The 16,858-nt window shown below is 48.6% G+C and overlaps 13 non-coding genes across 13 annotated transcripts; 7 read left to right on the forward strand and 6 right to left on the reverse strand.

Moving 5' to 3' along the window:
• Nucleotides 1-4,839: 4,839 nt before the first annotated feature.
• Nucleotides 4,840-4,911, forward strand: trnap-cgg (transfer RNA proline (anticodon CGG)). The gene has a single exon. It is a non-coding gene; the product is annotated as a tRNA-Pro (tRNA).
• Nucleotides 4,912-5,158: 247 nt separating this feature from the next.
• On the forward strand, nt 5,159-5,228 carry trnag-gcc (transfer RNA glycine (anticodon GCC)). The gene has a single exon. It is a non-coding gene; the product is annotated as a tRNA-Gly (tRNA).
• Nucleotides 5,229-5,314: 86 nt separating this feature from the next.
• On the reverse strand, nt 5,315-5,386 carry trnad-guc (transfer RNA aspartic acid (anticodon GUC)). Its single transcript has one exon. It is a non-coding gene; the product is annotated as a tRNA-Asp (tRNA).
• Nucleotides 5,387-5,518: 132 nt separating this feature from the next.
• trnap-ugg (transfer RNA proline (anticodon UGG)) lies at nt 5,519-5,590 on the reverse strand. The gene has a single exon. It is a non-coding gene; the product is annotated as a tRNA-Pro (tRNA).
• Nucleotides 5,591-6,616: 1,026 nt separating this feature from the next.
• On the forward strand, nt 6,617-6,688 carry trnap-cgg (transfer RNA proline (anticodon CGG)). The gene has a single exon. It is a non-coding gene; the product is annotated as a tRNA-Pro (tRNA).
• A 247-nt stretch (nt 6,689-6,935) lies between these two features.
• On the forward strand, nt 6,936-7,006 carry trnag-gcc (transfer RNA glycine (anticodon GCC)). The gene has a single exon. It is a non-coding gene; the product is annotated as a tRNA-Gly (tRNA).
• An 86-nt stretch (nt 7,007-7,092) lies between these two features.
• Nucleotides 7,093-7,164, reverse strand: trnad-guc (transfer RNA aspartic acid (anticodon GUC)). The gene has a single exon. It is a non-coding gene; the product is annotated as a tRNA-Asp (tRNA).
• A 132-nt stretch (nt 7,165-7,296) lies between these two features.
• On the reverse strand, nt 7,297-7,368 carry trnap-ugg (transfer RNA proline (anticodon UGG)). Its single transcript has one exon. It is a non-coding gene; the product is annotated as a tRNA-Pro (tRNA).
• A 1,021-nt stretch (nt 7,369-8,389) lies between these two features.
• On the forward strand, nt 8,390-8,461 carry trnap-cgg (transfer RNA proline (anticodon CGG)). The gene has a single exon. It is a non-coding gene; the product is annotated as a tRNA-Pro (tRNA).
• Nucleotides 8,462-8,708: 247 nt separating this feature from the next.
• On the forward strand, nt 8,709-8,778 carry trnag-gcc (transfer RNA glycine (anticodon GCC)). Its single transcript has one exon. It is a non-coding gene; the product is annotated as a tRNA-Gly (tRNA).
• Nucleotides 8,779-8,864: 86 nt separating this feature from the next.
• trnad-guc (transfer RNA aspartic acid (anticodon GUC)) lies at nt 8,865-8,936 on the reverse strand. The gene has a single exon. It is a non-coding gene; the product is annotated as a tRNA-Asp (tRNA).
• Nucleotides 8,937-9,068: 132 nt separating this feature from the next.
• Nucleotides 9,069-9,140, reverse strand: trnap-ugg (transfer RNA proline (anticodon UGG)). Its single transcript has one exon. It is a non-coding gene; the product is annotated as a tRNA-Pro (tRNA).
• A 7,473-nt stretch (nt 9,141-16,613) lies between these two features.
• Nucleotides 16,614-16,685, forward strand: trnap-cgg (transfer RNA proline (anticodon CGG)). Its single transcript has one exon. It is a non-coding gene; the product is annotated as a tRNA-Pro (tRNA).
• Nucleotides 16,686-16,858: the final 173 nt, after the last annotated feature.

A 16,858-nucleotide genomic window follows, 5' to 3' on the forward strand; every position in this document is an offset into this window, starting at 1 on the left:
CTAATTTAGACTTATTTCACGCTGTGTTTCTGGATCATTTTTAGGTTAAACTAGTGTTAGATTTCTTTAGCTCCTAAACACAGATCTGGCTCTTGATGAAACGTTTAGGTATGTAATTGAATAAATCTATTGAATGGAATACAATAAAAAAGTAACTATTTGTGTTAACAATGACTAAATACGAGCTCAGTTAAACTGTTAATGAGCACAAAACAGTAACCTGGGTTTCAGAATATATTTGTATTTGTTGTATATTTAAGATGCGTCGGGAGTGGGTTTTAGTATCACTGTAGATTGGATTATTGATGCATTTAATAAAAGAAAAACAAAATATCTGAACTAAAAGTGTCCATCTATTAATCTCTCTCTGTCCTTTTCAAAATCATTCCAAGATGTATCTTAGAAACTGTTGGAAATACTGAAACAAATTATCCATCAGTTGAATTGACTATGCCACAAACAAACTTCTCCAGTGACATTTGAACCAGGGATCTTCTTTATTGAAAACTTAAGCCCCTAGGCTTTAGAACCACCCCAAGCTTGTATGGATGTCACAGTCATTTATTTTTGTACTGTGTGTGTGTGTGTGAGTAATGACTTTGTTTCTTACTAACATTGAAACGATTATGGCAGGAGACAAACAAATGTGAAAAAGTGCTAAATGTGAATTATTATTATTATGACGTATATTGGGATTTGGTCGTGAGTCACTAAGAAGAATGCTTGTATCTTATTTTTAGATTTAATTACATCTCTAAAAACAGCCTAGAAAGGGTTGAAAGGCGATCGTAATACATTAGATTACTTAGTTTATAAACTGTAAACTGCACCATACAGCTTAATTGGCTGTGTCTCAATGCCCCTGGTCACTAAAAGTGCTTCTCCTATCATTGTTAGAGCCAACAAGAATTAAAAGGTTTTAATTTGCCAGTGAATATTTGTGTTCTGTCTACTGCATGTGTTTCTACTTAAATATAATGAGCATTAGATACAATTTGATAATGTAAATGATCAAAAATAGTTTCTCTATTTTACTTCAGTCGTGTTATAATTCCCCTGGTAAAAAATGAAATGGTGTTACAACCGCCCAGCTCAGGGAGATATTTATTTTCCTTCAAACTCTGGCTTTTTATTTTCAGGAACTTTTAAGAGGAGCCCCTCTGTCAAAGGGTCTACATACTGTATTGTGAAGAATGTGGTTATCAGATGATTGCATTACACCCCAGATAGGGCAGGTGTAAGTTAGAGAGCCACGAGAGATGCCAAGTTAAAGAAGAGCACCTCACCCCCTTGTTTTTACACACTCCGTTTTAACGAGTCAATTTGTAAACCAAGAAAAAATCCTTAAAGTGAATTTAGGATACCTCCAAAAATGTTTATTTGCAAAGAAAATGCTTATCATCTGCGTAAAATATTTGTTTGTGTTTATATATAAATGCATGAGTGTTTGTAGACAAAATGTACGCCTACAAAATGTAAAATATCTGCTTACACACCCCGAACTATGTTTGTGTTGCATATAAATAACAAGAAGCAGTGGATCCATCCTGTAACATGTAAGCACAATACAAGTGAACACTTTTACAGGATGTGGCTAAGTAGCTGTTTGTAAATATTTTAAATGTTTTGTAAGCAATGTTTTTGACGAATAAATTTGATTATTTAAAAGATTTAACGTGTTTATTGCTTTTTAAAAATTTCAGTTAGCATAACTGAATTACCAGCACCACATGTTTCAATACTATACTGTAGTTGTTGGCAAAACATTGACACAACAGCATTTCTAAAAGGACAATAATGTGATCACCACGAGGTTGGTTGGCCACTTGGCATCTTAAAACACCATATATTCTTACTGACCGTTACAAACTGGACATTCTAAAAAACACCCACCCCAGCTAATGAGGGGCCCAACTAGCATCTCTAAAGTTGAGTTATTTTCATCTTGGCTAAAATAATTGTAACAAACTCTTGAACTCTCTTAAACAGGTTGTTCCTAATTTTAAACATGTTGTCTTTTATTAAATATACACACTTCTCTGTTTAAAGCCATCCTGTGTCGCTTCCTTCTGTGTCGGGGCAATATAGCTCTGGACATGCAGCCTCTACACGTGTTAACAATTCACATTTCTCCCCTTTTAAATTGCAACCTTGTTTTTACCATTTATTGCAAAGATTCGCCGTTTGGTTCTGCACCGTTTCTTATCTTCGAACAAACAAACCAGCAACACCCTTGACACAATGCTGCTAGCTAGTGCTGGGCCCGCCTAGTTTCTTATCTTCGAGCGCTGCCCTTAGCTCCTGCGGGGCACAGTTTAGTGTACAACAGTGTTCTCTTTCCCTCAGACACAGACAAACACAGACACATTTAGGGTTTGCAGCATTTTATTTTAATTTTTTTTTTTTTCTTTAAGCAAATACATTGTAACAAAGTTGGAACTTGTGCTTGGGTCTCAAGCTGTGTAAAATAAGGTTTTTAAATTGTTAACAATGTATACAGGTTCTCATATTTTATTTTGTTTTATTTATTTGTTTAGCACGTTTTTAGTCTTTTTTTAACAGACACGCTTCTCTGTTCTCTACAGGTTTTAACACTTTACTGCTCATTTTATTTTCATAACTTGCTTTATCTTTTCAACACTTGATACATTTGTTTTTTCACATTTTCAAGCTTGCTTTATTTTTCAACACTATACATTTTTTTTCCCAATTTCAAACTTGTTTAAAGAAATATTGTTTATTCCTTTGTTGTTTGAAATAAATAATAACAAACTGTATACCATTGTTTTCAAACTTATTTTTATTTTTCTACAGTCTGTTTTATTTTGTTTTCCCCATCTTTACCGACCCATTTATTTTTCTGAAATAAATAATATAACAAACTGTATAATATAACAAAATGTCCGTCTATCTGTATTACAACATGTAATTACAGGTGAACAAATGCAAAAGATAACATGAAAATTGTTAACCTTGATAAACATGTAACTTTTGTATTACAGTTATTTCACTGTTTGTTATTTATTTGTGTTATTTTCCATTTTATTGTTTTGATTTTATCCTATGTTCTCCAGTTTTTTGTCCAGTGTATGGATGTTCACAATTGTAAAGCTTTTCTCAATGAAAATGTATTGTACATGAAAGAACTTGACTATTTCTTTAACCTGCCATTATAGTATAAATCACTTTCATGAACATGAAATATACTTTGCTGCATGTAAGGTACTGTATTTATGACAGTTTACATTATTGAATTCTGTTTAACCACTACGGTAGAACACTAATAGTAAAACACTATTTTGTTTTTTTTTTTTAAGAATTAGACTCAAATCAAAGTCGATTCCATCAATTCCCAGACCATGAATCGATTTCAGATTCGACTCTCAAATTTTTGTAATCGCCCATCCCTATCTGAAACAGCACCAGACGCCAGCAGCAGGACAGTAATGCAACCTTCTTTTTATCTTGTACTTTATGTATACAATTACAGCCACACGCACCTGCCTTCAATCAGTAAAAAAAAAAAAAAAATCTCACCGTCGGTGAAGTGAACCCCGGTCTCCCGCGTGACAGGCGGGGATACTGACCACTATACTAACGAGGAAGGCACGCGCTACCTGCCACTATGGAAACGTATTTAGTTGTAAAGCGTCTAAGTCAAAACTGCCTGCTGAGCTTAATGGTTTACGGATCGAAAACAGTATAGTACAAACAATTAAAAAAAAAAAAAACGGGCTGGTCCGGGATTTGAACTCGGGACCTCTCGCACCCAAAGCGAGAATCATACCCCTAGACCAACGAGCCAGCTGCCGGTTTTATCCGGCGGCCGACGCGTGATACAGTCTCTGGCAGCAAAATAAGTGCAGCGTGACCAGAGTCACGTTCCGTCTGCCGGTGCGGAATGCTGCTGGCACCTCAGAGGAGGGGGGCTTAATACTCGCCAACGCAACCTTCTTTATTTTTTGGCATTCTTATAGAGCTGCTTATTTTTTTGGCTTTTTTTAAAAAAATTCGCAGCACGAAAACTAGGATTCACATGTGTTTCACGTAACACTTTTTCAATTCATTCATCTGGTCACAGTGTTTTACCGCTACAGCAGGACCCGGCAATGCTTTTAATGCAATCGGCATTAAAAGCTGCCACGTCAGTGGAGAACTGCACGAGTACTCTCGCTCTCATTTCAGACAAGGGGATTTGAATTGCCTTCTAGCCGCTCTCGCTCACGCCGGGCGCCGTGGCGTGTGTCTGTAATCCCAGCTACAGGGGCAGGTTGAGGCTGTCGGATCGCTTGAGCACGGGAGCTCTGTGCTGCAACTGGCTGAGCCGATCGGGAGTCTGCACTTAGCACGGCATCGACATGGCATTTCTGGGGGAGCTCGTGAATGCCAGGTCGTCTAAAGAGGGGTGAACCGGCCCAGGTCGGGAACGGAGCAGGTCAAAACCCCTGTGTCGCACCAGTAGAGGGACTGCTCCTGTGAGCGGACGTTGCAGTGCATCCTTTGCAAAACAACGAAACCCAGCCTCCTTTTTTTTCTATTTATTTTTTTGAAGTACATGCTGCCTAACTGATCCATTCCAAACATATCAAAACGAAATCCCACCTAAACTACTTTCCTCATTTATAGCGACCGCTTCTCGATGCCCATAGAAATGCTAGCCTCCAGTTAAAGAAGTCAGACGTCCCAAACAGGGAACAGCACACAGCTCGGAGACACGGCAAAATTACAGTGCTCTCGACAGGTACACCCAATATCAACGTGTCTCCCATCTAACAGAACTGCCAGGTCTGCACTTCTTTGGAAACTCGGGGGACCAAAACCAAAACCGTGGCAGACGCTGGCTCGTTGGTCTAGGGGTATGATTCTCGCTTCGGGTGCGAGAGGTCCCGGGTTCAAATCCCGGACGAGCCCGTTTTTAATTCTTTTCTATTACACTTTTCCAATTACTGTGCATTGCCGATACGCACGCTCAGATTCCATGAACAACAATATCACAGCGACCGAGGGCTGATTGCACAATGGTTAAACGAGGACTGCAGTCTTTGTTGAGTCTGCAAAGCTGTTGCTGTGACACGCCTTGTAATATGGAATATGTTGAAACCGAATTGTCTGCTTGTGTAACACCTAGCCAACAAGGGGTGATTAAAACGTCACGCAAGCATTGGTGGTTCAGTGGTAGAATTCTCGCCTGCCACGCGGGAGGCCGGGTTCGATTCCCGGCCAATGCAAGCTTCTTCTTCTTTTTTACTTTATGTATAGAATAACAGCAGCACGCACCTGCCTTCAATCAGTAAAAAACAAAACAAAACAAAATCTCCCCGTCGGGGAATTGAACCCCGGTCTCCCGCGTGACAGGCGGGGATACTGACCACTATACTAACGAGGAAGGCACGCGCTACCTGCCAATATGGCAACGCATTTAGTTGCAAAACGTCTAAGTCAAAACTGCCTGCTGAGCTTAATGTCGGTTTACGGATCGAAAACAGTATAGTACAAAACAAAACAAAAAAAGAAATTCGGGCTCGTCCGGGATTTGAACCCGGGACCTCTCGCACCCAAAGCGAGAATCATACCCCTAGACCAACGAGCCAGCTGCCGGTTTTATCCGGCGGCCGACGCGTGATACAGTCTCTGTCAGCAAAATAAGTGCAGCGTGACCAGTGACCCGTTCCGGAATGCTGCTGGCACCTCAGAGGAGGGGGGCTTAATACTCGCCAACGCAACCTTCTTTATTTTTTAGCATTCTTATAGTGCTGTTTCTTTTTTTTCTTTTTTCTTTTAATTCGCAGCACGGAAACTAGGATTCACATGTGTTTCACGTAACACTTTTTCAATTCATTCATCTGGTCACAGTGTTTTACCGCTACAGCAGGACCCGGCAATGCTTTTAATGGAATCGGCAATACAAGCTGCCACGTCAGTGGAGAAGTGCACGAGTACTCTCGCTCGCATTTCAGACAAGGGGATTTGAATTGCCTTCTAGCCGCTCTCGCTCACGCCGGGCGCCGTGGCGTGTGTCTGTAATCCCAGCTACAGGGGCAGGTTGAGGCTGGCGGATCGCTTGAGCACGGGGGCTCTGTGCTGCAACTGGCTGTGCCGAACGAGAGTCCGCACTTAGCACGGCATCGACATGGCATTTCTGGGGGAGCTCGTGAATGCCAGGTCGTCTAAGGAGGGGTGAACCGGCCCAGGTCGGGAACGGAGCAGGTCAAAACCCCTGTGTCGCACCAGTAGAGGGACTGCTCCTGTGAGCGGACGTTGCAGTGCATCCTTTGCAAAACAACGAAAACCAGCCTCCTTTTTTTCTATTTATTTTTTTGAAGTACATGCTGCCTAACTGATCCATTCCAAACATATCAAAACGAAATCCCACCTAAACTACTTTCCTCATTTATAGCGACCGCTTCTCGATGCCCATAGAAATGCTAGCCGCCAGTTAAAGAAGTCAGACGGCCCAAACAGGGAACAGCACACAGCTCGGAGACACGGCAAAATTACAGTGCTCTCGACAGGTACACCCAATATCAACGTGTCTCCCATCTAACAGAACTGCCAGGTCTGCACTTCTTTGGAAACTCGGGGGACCAAAACCAAAACCAAAACCGTGGCAGACGCTGGCTCGTTGGTCTAGGGGTATGATTCTCGCTTCGGGTGCGAGAGGTCCCGGGTTCAAATCCCGGACGAGCCCGTTTTTAATTCTTTTCTATTACACTTTTCCAATTACTGTGCATTGCCGATACGCACGCTCAGATTCCATGAACAACAATATCACAGCGACCGAGGGCTGATTGCACGATGGTTAAACGAGGACTGCAGTCTTTGTTGAGTCTGCAAAGCTGTTGCTGTGACACGCCTTGTAATATGGAATATGTTGAAACCGAATTGTCTGCTTGTGTAACACCTAGCCAACAAGGGGTGATTAAAACGTCACGCAAGCATTGGTGGTTCAGTGGTAGAATTCTCGCCTGCCACGCGGGAGGCCCGGGTTCGATTCCCGGCCAATGCAAGCTTCTTCTTCTTTTTTACTTTATGTATAGAATAACAGCAGCACGCACCTGCCTTCAATCAGTAAAAAACAAAACAAAAAAAAATCTCCCCGTCGGGGAATTGAACCCCGGTCTCCCGCGTGACAGGCGGGGATACTGACCACTATACTAACGAGGAAGGCACGCGCTACCTGCCAATATGGCAACGCATTTAGTTGCAAAACGTCTAAGTCAAAACTGCCTGCTGAGCTTAATGTCGGTTTACGGATCGAAAACAGTATAGTACAAAACAAAACAAAAAAAGAAATTCGGGCTCGTCCGGGATTTGAACCCGGGACCTCTCGCACCCAAAGCGAGAATCATACCCCTAGACCAACGAGCCAGCTGCCGGTTTTATCCGGCGGCCGACGCGTGATACAGTCTCTGTCAGCAAAATAAGTGCAGCGTGACCAGTGACCCGTTCCGGAATGCTGCTGGCACCTCAGAGGAGGGGGGCTTAATACTCGCCAACGCAACCTTCTTTATTTTTTAGCATTCTTATAGTGCTGTTTCTTTTTTTTCTTTTTTCTTTTAATTCGCAGCACGGAAACTAGGATTCACATGTGTTTCACGTAACACTTTTTCAATTCATTCATCTGGTCACAGTGTTTTACCGCTACAGCAGGACCCGGCAATGCTTTTAATGGAATCGGCAATACAAGCTGCCACGTCAGTGGAGAAGTGCACGAGTACTCTCGCTCGCATTTCAGACAAGGGGATTTGAATTGCCTTCTAGCCGCTCTCGCTCACGCCGGGCGCCGTGGCGTGTGTCTGTAATCCCAGCTACAGGGGCAGGTTGAGGCTGTCGGATCGCTTGAGCACGGGAGCTCTGTGCTGCAACTGGCTGAGCCGATCGGGAGTCTGCACTTAGCACGGCATCGACATGGCATTTCTGGGGGAGCTCGTGAATGCCAGGTCGTCTAAAGAGGGGTGAACCGGCCCAGGTCGGGAACGGAGCAGGTCAAAACCCCTGTGTCGCACCAGTAGAGGGACTGCTCCTGTGAGCGGACGTTGCAGTGCATCCTTTGCAAAACAACGAAACCCAGCCTCCTTTTTTTTCTATTTATTTTTTTGAAGTACATGCTGCCTAACTGATCCATTCCAAACATATCAAAACGAAATCCCACCTAAACTACTTTCCTCATTTATAGCGACCGCTTCTCGATGCCCATAGAAATGCTAGCCTCCAGTTAAAGAAGTCAGACGGCCCAAACAGGGAACAGCACACAGCTCGGAGACACGGCAAAATTACAGTGCTCTCGACAGGTACACCCAATATCAACGTGTCTCCCATCTAACAGAACTGCCAGGTCTGCACTTCTTTGGAAACTCGGGGGACCAAAACCAAAACCGTGGCAGACGCTGGCTCGTTGGTCTAGGGGTATGATTCTCGCTTCGGGTGCGAGAGGTCCCGGGTTCAAATCCCGGACGAGCCCGTTTTTAATTCTTTTCTATTACACTTTTCCAATTACTGTGCATTGCCGATACGCACGCTCAGATTCCATGAACAACAATATCACAGCGACCGAGGGCTGATTGCACAATGGTTAAACGAGGACTGCAGTCTTTGTTGAGTCTGCAAAGCTGTTGCTGTGACACGCCTTGTAATATGGAATATGTTGAAACCGAATTGTCTGCTTGTGTAACACCTAGCCAACAAGGGGTGATTAAAACGTCACGCAAGCATTGGTGGTTCAGTGGTAGAATTCTCGCCTGCCACGCGGGAGGCCGGGTTCGATTCCCGGCCAATGCAAGCTTCTTCTTCTTTTTTACTTTATGTATAGAATAACAGCAGCACGCACCTGCCTTCAATCAGTAAAAAACAAAACAAAACAAAATCTCCCCGTCGGGGAATTGAACCCCGGTCTCCCGCGTGACAGGCGGGGATACTGACCACTATACTAACGAGGAAGGCACGCGCTACCTGCCAATATGGCAACGCATTTAGTTGCAAAACGTCTAAGTCAAAACTGCCTGCTGAGCTTAATGTCGGTTTACGGATCGAAAACAGTATAGTACAAAACAAAACAAAAAAAGAAATTCGGGCTCGTCCGGGATTTGAACCCGGGACCTCTCGCACCCAAAGCGAGAATCATACCCCTAGACCAACGAGCCAGCTGCCGGTTTTATCCGGCGGCCGACGCGTGATACAGTCTCTGTCAGCAAAATAAGTGCAGCGTGACCAGTGACCCGTTCCGGAATGCTGCTGGCACCTCAGAGGAGGGGGGCTTAATACTCGCCAACGCAACCTTCTTTATTTTTTAGCATTCTTATAGTGCTGTTTCTTTTTTTTCTTTTTTCTTTTAATTCGCAGCACGGAAACTAGGATTCACATGTGTTTCACGTAACACTTTTTCAATTCATTCATCTGGTCACAGTGTTTTACCGCTACAGCAGGACCCGGCAATGCTTTTAATGGAATCGGCAATACAAGCTGCCACGTCAGTGGAGAAGTGCACGAGTACTCTCGCTCTCATTTCAGACAAGGGGATTTGAATTGCCTTCTAGCCGCTCTCGCTCACGCCGGGCGCCGTGGCGTGTGTCTGTAATCCCAGCTACAGGGGCAGGTTGAGGCTGGCGGATCGCTTGAGCACGGGGGCTCTGTGCTGCAACTGGCTGTGCCGAACGAGAGTCCGCACTTAGCACGGCATCGACATGGCATTTCTGGGGGAGCTCGTGAATGCCAGGTCGTCTAAGGAGGGGTGAACCGGCCCAGGTCGGGAACGGAGCAGGTCAAAACCCCTGTGTCGCACCAGTAGAGGGACTGCTCCTGTGAGCGGACGTTGCAGTGCATCCTTTGCAAAACAACGAAAACCAGCCTCCTTTTTTTCTATTTATTTTTTTGAAGTACATGCTGCCTAACTGATCCATTCCAAACATATTGTAGCATTCCCCATTGACTGACCCCACAGAGGCACTCCGGACCACATTGTTCAGGTTCAAAGAAATATTTATTGCCCTTTAACTGTTTACACTGTGCCAGCCCACTCTAACAGTGTACCGGAAAATCACAATTAGCTCAGCTCCGCCGGGGCTAACCCCGCGCACCCCTATATAATCATTCTCTTATCCCGCCCACGAGAGTCAATCCCCTATCATAGTCCCATATTAAACCCGCGAAAACACTCATGGGACCCCCACTTGTCAATCAAGACCCCCCTAATGTGCTATAGGCAGGCGGGTCCCTAATCCTGTTTCCCCTGTTTCTACAATGGAGGTGATAGCACGTTACACTGCCCCCCTCTCAGACACATTCGTCCCCGAATATGTTAAAATTACATCCCTAGCCAGAGGGGGGGTCCCCAAAATAAACCACCCTGTGACTCCCGAACCCACCTGGTCTTAACACTCCCCCTAACCTAACTATTTACAATGACAACTTCCCCTAACTCCCCAGGTCCTCCACCGCTGAGGTTGTCAACCTCGTCCTGGGTAACCATGGTGGCTGGGGAACCCAGCCGACAGCAGAAAGGGCAGTCCGTGTGGGCCCTTGTGGCCCTCCTCGGTCTGTGTGGGGCAGCAGGAACCCTCGGCGGTTGAGGCTCACCCACTGGAGAGTAGGGCCACTCTTCTGTTGTGGGCAGCAGGTCTGGTTCGTTGGCCTCCTCCCCTGGAGCAGCGTTCGGCGTACACTCCGGGTGGGGGTCACAGGGGTCTGAAACCGTAGCCCTGGGAGAAAGAGGAACAGTGACAGGCTCCTGGAAAAGGACAGGCAGGTCAAGAGGGGGATCTTCCCGCTCAGACAGGGGCACCTGCGTCTCATTCTCTTTAGGCTCTCCAGGACGATAGGGTGCCAGCCGGTCCTGATGAAGGATGACCTTTCGCCGTCTTCCCTTAAGCTGCACCCAGTAGACAACGTCTGAGAGCCTTTCCAGCACGGCACAGGGGCCCTCCCAGGCGCTGGTGAGCTTTGGGCTCCTGCCCCTGATCCTGCGCGGCGAGTAGACCCACACCTTATCCCCAGGTTGAAAGTGGGTCTCTCGGGCACGGATGTCATACTGCCGCTTCTGCCGGTTAGACTCCCCTCTTACATGGCGGCGGGCAAACCGGTGGATTTTATCCATGCGGTCCTGCAATTGGTGTAGGTATTCCGGACCTGGCCCATTGCCATTTTCATTCCCAGGTGGTCGGCCATAAAGCAACTCTGTGGGTGTCCTGAGCTCTCTGCCAAACATAATGGCAGCTGGGGTGCACCCTGTGGTATGGTGGACCGCTGTCCTATATGCCATGAGTAGGAGAGGGAGGTGGGTGTCCCAGTCACGCTGGTGCTGCTCCACAAACAAAGATAGTTGAACTTCCAAGGTACGGTTGTATCGCTCCACCATGCCATCGCTCTGGGGGTGCAGTGCCGTGGTGTGCGTCTTCTGTATCCGCAGAAGCTTGCAGACCTCCCGGAAGATCTCAGATTCAAAATTTCGTCCCTGGTCACTATGGAGCTCACTTGGGACGCCAAATCGGGAGAAGAACTGTCCCACGAGGACCTCAGCCACCACTACAGCCTCTTGGTTGGGTAGGGCGTAGGCTTCAGGCCACTTAGAGAAATAGTCCATGGCGATCAATATAAATCGGTTGCCGCTCTCCGTTGTGGGCAGGGGGCCAAGAACATCGATGGCGACTCTCTCCATGGGCTCACCTACATTATACTGGTGCATTGGGGCTCGCGCTCTGTGTTGGGGCCCTTTTCGCGCTGTGCAGGCGTCACAGCGACGGCACCAGCTCTCCACATCCCTCCTGCAGCGGACCCAATAAAACCGTTGGCGCACCCGGAGCAGCGTCTTGGTAACGCCAAAGTGGCCAGCTGTGGGCAGGTCATGTGCAACTCTCAAGATGGAGGACTGGATGGCACTGGGTGCCACCAACTGCCACATGGTGCGGTCTCCTGCCGGCGTCTGCCACTTCCGGTATAACACGTCTTCCTTCATCTCCAGGTGGTCCCATTGAGCCCATAGAGCCTTCACCAACGCTCCGTGCGGGGCAACCTCCTCCCAAGTAGGCCGTTGGTCTGCTCGCTTCCACCCCAGCAGTGGTGCAATGTCCCCATCTTCTTGCTGCAGTTTGGCCAGCTGCTCCCACGTCCACTCTTCTGGTTCCCACCCTGTTGTCTCCCTGATGGCATGGACCCGACAAGCCTCACTTTCCGTCTCCTCCCTTCGGTCACAGTATTTGCACTCTGCCTCTAGGCAGGGGCGCCGAGACAAGGCATCAGCATTGCTGTGGTGACGGCCTGGGCGATGCAACACTTGGAAGTCGTATTGTTGCAGCTTCTCCAGCCATCGAGCCATCTGGCCCTCCGGGTTACGAAAGCTCATTAGCCACTGGAGTGAGGCATGGTCTGTCCTTGCCACGAAGGATTGCCCGTACAGATAGGGGTGGAAATGCTCTACCGCCTTTACCAGAGCCAGAAGCTCCCGCCGTGTCACGCAGTAATTTCGTTCTGGTTTGTTAAGTGTTTGACTGTAGAAAGCCACCACTTTCTCCCCATTCTCGGTCTCCTGGGAGAGCACTGCCCCCACTCCCTGGTCGCTGGCATCGGTGTCCAAGATGAAGGTGCAGCCTGGGATGGGGTAGGCTAAGACTGGGGTCGTGCAGAGGGCTTGCTTTAAAGACTCGAAGGCCTTCTCGCACTCCTCCGTCCAAACAAAACTCTGCTTGGCCTCTGTAAGCCTATGCAATGGCCGCGCCACTGTGGCAAACCCCCGGACAAACCGTCGGTAATAGGACGTGAATCCCAGGAAGCTGCGCAACTGATGAACATTCTTGGGCCGTGGCCACTTCCGGACCGCGTCCACTTTCCCAGGGTCAGTAGAGATCCCTTCTCCGCTCACAACATGGCCTAGAAACGGGGTCTTCCTTTGGAAGAGATTGCACTTGGCTGGGTGAAGTTTCAGCCCAGCGCTCCGTAGGCGTTCCAATACCAGTCGCAGGTGCTTCATTTCCTCTTCCACCGTCCTTGCGTGGACCAGGATATCGTCTAGATAGACGAGGCACACAGTCTTGGGAAGGCCATCAAGGACTCGCTCCATCAATCGCTCGAAGGTCGCCGGGGCATTGCAGAGCCCGAATGGCATGACAGTAAACTGCCACAGCCCTTGGCCCGTACTGAATGCTGTCTTTGGCCGTGATGCTGGCTCCACCTCCACCTGCCAGTACCCGCTCTTCAAGTCTAGAGTGGAGAACCACTGGGACCCGGCCAAAGCATCCAGGGTGTCGTCAATGCGGGGAATGGGGTAAGAATCCTTCGTTGTGACCTCATTAAGGCGGCGGTAATCAACACAAAACCGCTTGGTGCCGTCCTTCTTGTCTGCTAACACCACCGGGGATGCCCATGGGCTGTCCGAAGGCTCAATTACTCCTGTCTCCCGCATCTCCCGTATGAGACGCTCGGTCTCCTCACGGCGGGCCCAGGGCATGCGTCGTGGAGGCTGTCGAATCGGGGTGGAGTGGCCAGTGTCGATGCAGTGCTGGACCCAATCTGTGCGCCCTTTGTCACCCTTCCCTTGGGGAAAGGCATCCCAAAACTCCTCCACCAGACAGTACATGGCTCTCTGCTCCTCCCTATCCAGGCAGAGACTTCCCCGGTGGCACATCTCAAGCATTGCCTGTGTCATGCGCCCAGAGGCGCTCGGCTGCAGTGACTCCCATTGTTGCTTCACCAATCCAACATGGAACTGCTGACCCCGGGGCCCCAAGATCAGCCTGTCCTGGCTAAGATCCAGGCAGCTTCGGGTGGCACGCAGGAAGTCAAGGCCCAGGATCAGGTCATCCTCCACTTCAGCAATCCAGGCCTCATGCCTAACGGACATCGTTCCCAGCTCAAACTTCAAGGTCACAGCTCCCAGCACTGGAGCTGGTTCACCGGTTGCCGTCAACAGCTCACCATCCACCGGCCGGAGCTTTTTCCTCCATTCCTGTCCTCCCCTGTCCAGGACATCAGCCCTCACAATGGTCACCGAGGCACCGGTGTCGATGAGACCCTGGCAGTAAGTGTCTTCCACACAGCACCCGATGCGGAGATGGCGCGCCCGTCCCAGCTGGCAGACCTCTAAAGTTGGACCCCTCCTCGCGGTGCCCCGCCTCGGTGTGAGGTCGGCTCCGGGGATGTCTTGGCGGCCCACCTTGCATTCCTTGGGGATAGACCTGGCCTGAACCCGCTGCATCTGGCTCCATTTTGGGGCACTAGGAGACTGCCTACCTGAAAGTGCTGCCGCTATCGTCGACCCACAGGGCTTGCTCTTTTGCCTTGTCCTATTTGTGGTCTTCAAACCAGTGTTGGATGCTGTATTGGTTGCAGACTGTCCCCTGTTATCCTTTGGCCGTGAGGGAACCGTTTTGTTACGTCCAGGGGGTGCTGTTTTGGGGGCCTTTTGAGGGGTTGTAAGAGCCAGGTTCCGCCCCACGATCCTAGCTCCCCTCAGTTTCCCGACAGCTTCCCCGCATTGCCATGGCCCCCCACTGGCCCACCATACCTCTTTGGGCAGTTGCGAGCCATGTGGTCTTGACAGCCACACACCCAGCAAACCAGTCTCCGGCCCCGAGTGGGTATGTGACCCGCTCCGTCTTCTTCCATGCAGGACATCACCGCCCTCACTGTCTCTCTCAGCCCACCCTGACTCTGGCTGTATGGCTCAGGTGACCAGTCCTGTATCCACCCAGTCCCGGGATAGGTGGCTGGCAGGTGGTATGGCAGCATGGCCGGCTGGTAACTCACAGATGGCCCCTGGAGTGGTGCTGCTGCGGGCTGATAGCTTGGCATGGTGAGTGGAGTCATAACGGGCATGCTGGATTGACAGGGGATATGCTCGCTCCCAAGTGCAGGTAATTGTGGAGTCACGTTTCTGCTGTAAAAGGCATTCACATTATTGATAGCACTCACTGGGGTTGTGTTTACATCAAACGTGGCCACAGGCTGGACTTCTGGCTGTCGATTTGGTGTAAAACCTACATTTGTAATAAAGGGGGCGCTGTGGAGTGCATGGGGTAGCAAACCCATCTGTGGGGCATTGGGGTTCCTGCCTGTAATATTTAATCCCATTTGGGGCGTCCAGGCAATGCTCTGAGGGCTGGTGTACAAGCTCACATTCCTCATATTACTGACTGTTGGATTATCCATAGAGAAAACAGGCTGCTTTACATTGCCCCTCATAAAAATGGCGTCGCTTTTGACCTCATTGCCCCTCATCCGGTACCTGTCCTGTGAGGACTCAACCACAGCTGCGGTAGCAGTTACGTCACTTCCTGTGAAGGCGGGTCTTTCAGTAGCACATATGCCCAACGTGGAGGGCGACACGTTAGTTTCGAACACTTGCGGTTTCATTACTGTATGCGCATTTTTCTCAGCCCAAAACACAGTCTCGACCTGAAGCGCAGCTAGCAAGGCTTCTCTCAGTGTTTTAGGCGATTTCAGCTTAACTTGTATGCGCAGATCGGCATAGTCTAAACCTTCTATGAATTGTTCCGTCACAATCTGTTCTTGCAATTCCGACCCCGACCCAGGATACGCTATTCTGAAAAGACGTTCAAGGTCTCCAGCAAACCCCGGCAATGTCTCGCCCACCTCTCTCTTTCTTGCTCTTAACTGCATCCTAGCAATCGCTACTTGCTGTTCTACCCCGTATCTCAGCGCGAGAGCCTGGCAGAGTGCTATAAAGTTACAGCGCTGTTGTGTAGCTACCGTGGCCAGAATATTCATGGCTTCCCCTTTCAAACTCGTAGCCAAGTATGCACCTTTATCCTCCTCGGTCCAGTTATTTAGCTGGCTGACAATTTCGAACTGGGTGATATACGTCTCCCAACTGGACTTACCATCATAAGTTGGTGGTTTTTGTCTCAGTGATGGCCGTGGAGGAATTTCTGCCGCGCTGTTTCTTACTTGGAGGCAGCCCGTCGGACTTCGGAGGCCCGGTTCCACTTTCACCTCTCGCAACTCATGGCCGTGCGGAGCGGGGTTGAATACATGTCCCGTTTCTGACACCATTGTAGCATTCCCCATTGACTGACCCCACAGAGGCACTCCGGACCACATTGTTCAGGTTCAAAGAAATATTTATTGCCCTTTAACTGTTTACACTGTGCCAGCCCACTCTAACAGTGTACCGGAAAATCACAATTAGCTCAGCTCCGCCGGGGCTAACCCCGCGCACCCCTATATAATCATTCTCTTATCCCGCCCACGAGAGTCAATCCCCTATCATAGTCCCATATTAAACCCGCGAAAACACTCATGGGACCCCCACTTGTCAATCAAGACCCCCCTAATGTGCTATAGGCAGGCGGGTCCCTAATCCTGTTTCCCCTGTTTCTACAATGGAGGTGATAGCACGTTACAATATCAAAACGAAATCCCACCTAAACTACTTTCCTCATTTATAGCGACCGCTTCTCGATGCCCATAGAAATGCTAGCCGCCAGTTAAAGAAGTCAGACGGCCCAAACAGGGAACAGCACACAGCTCGGAGACACGGCAAAATTACAGTGCTCTCGACAGGTACACCCAATATCAACGTGTCTCCCATCTAACAGAACTGCCAGGTCTGCACTTCTTTGGAAACTCGGGGGACCAAAACCAAAACCAAAACCGTGGCAGACGCTGGCTCGTTGGTCTAGGGGTATGATTCTCGCTTCGGGTGCGAGAGGTCCCGGGTTCAAATCCCGGACGAGCCCGTTTTTAATTCTTTTCTATTACACTTTTCCAATTACTGTGCATTGCCGATACGCACGCTCAGATTCCATGAACAACAATATCACAGCGACCGAGGGCTGATTGCACAATGGTTAAACGAGGACTGCAGTCTTTGTTGAGTCTGCAAAGCTGTTGCTGTGACACGCCTTGTAAT

Source organism: Acipenser ruthenus, chromosome 55 (genome assembly GCF_902713425.1).
Source record: "Acipenser ruthenus chromosome 55, fAciRut3.2 maternal haplotype, whole genome shotgun sequence".
NCBI classification, from domain to species: domain Eukaryota; kingdom Metazoa; phylum Chordata; class Actinopteri; order Acipenseriformes; family Acipenseridae; genus Acipenser; species Acipenser ruthenus.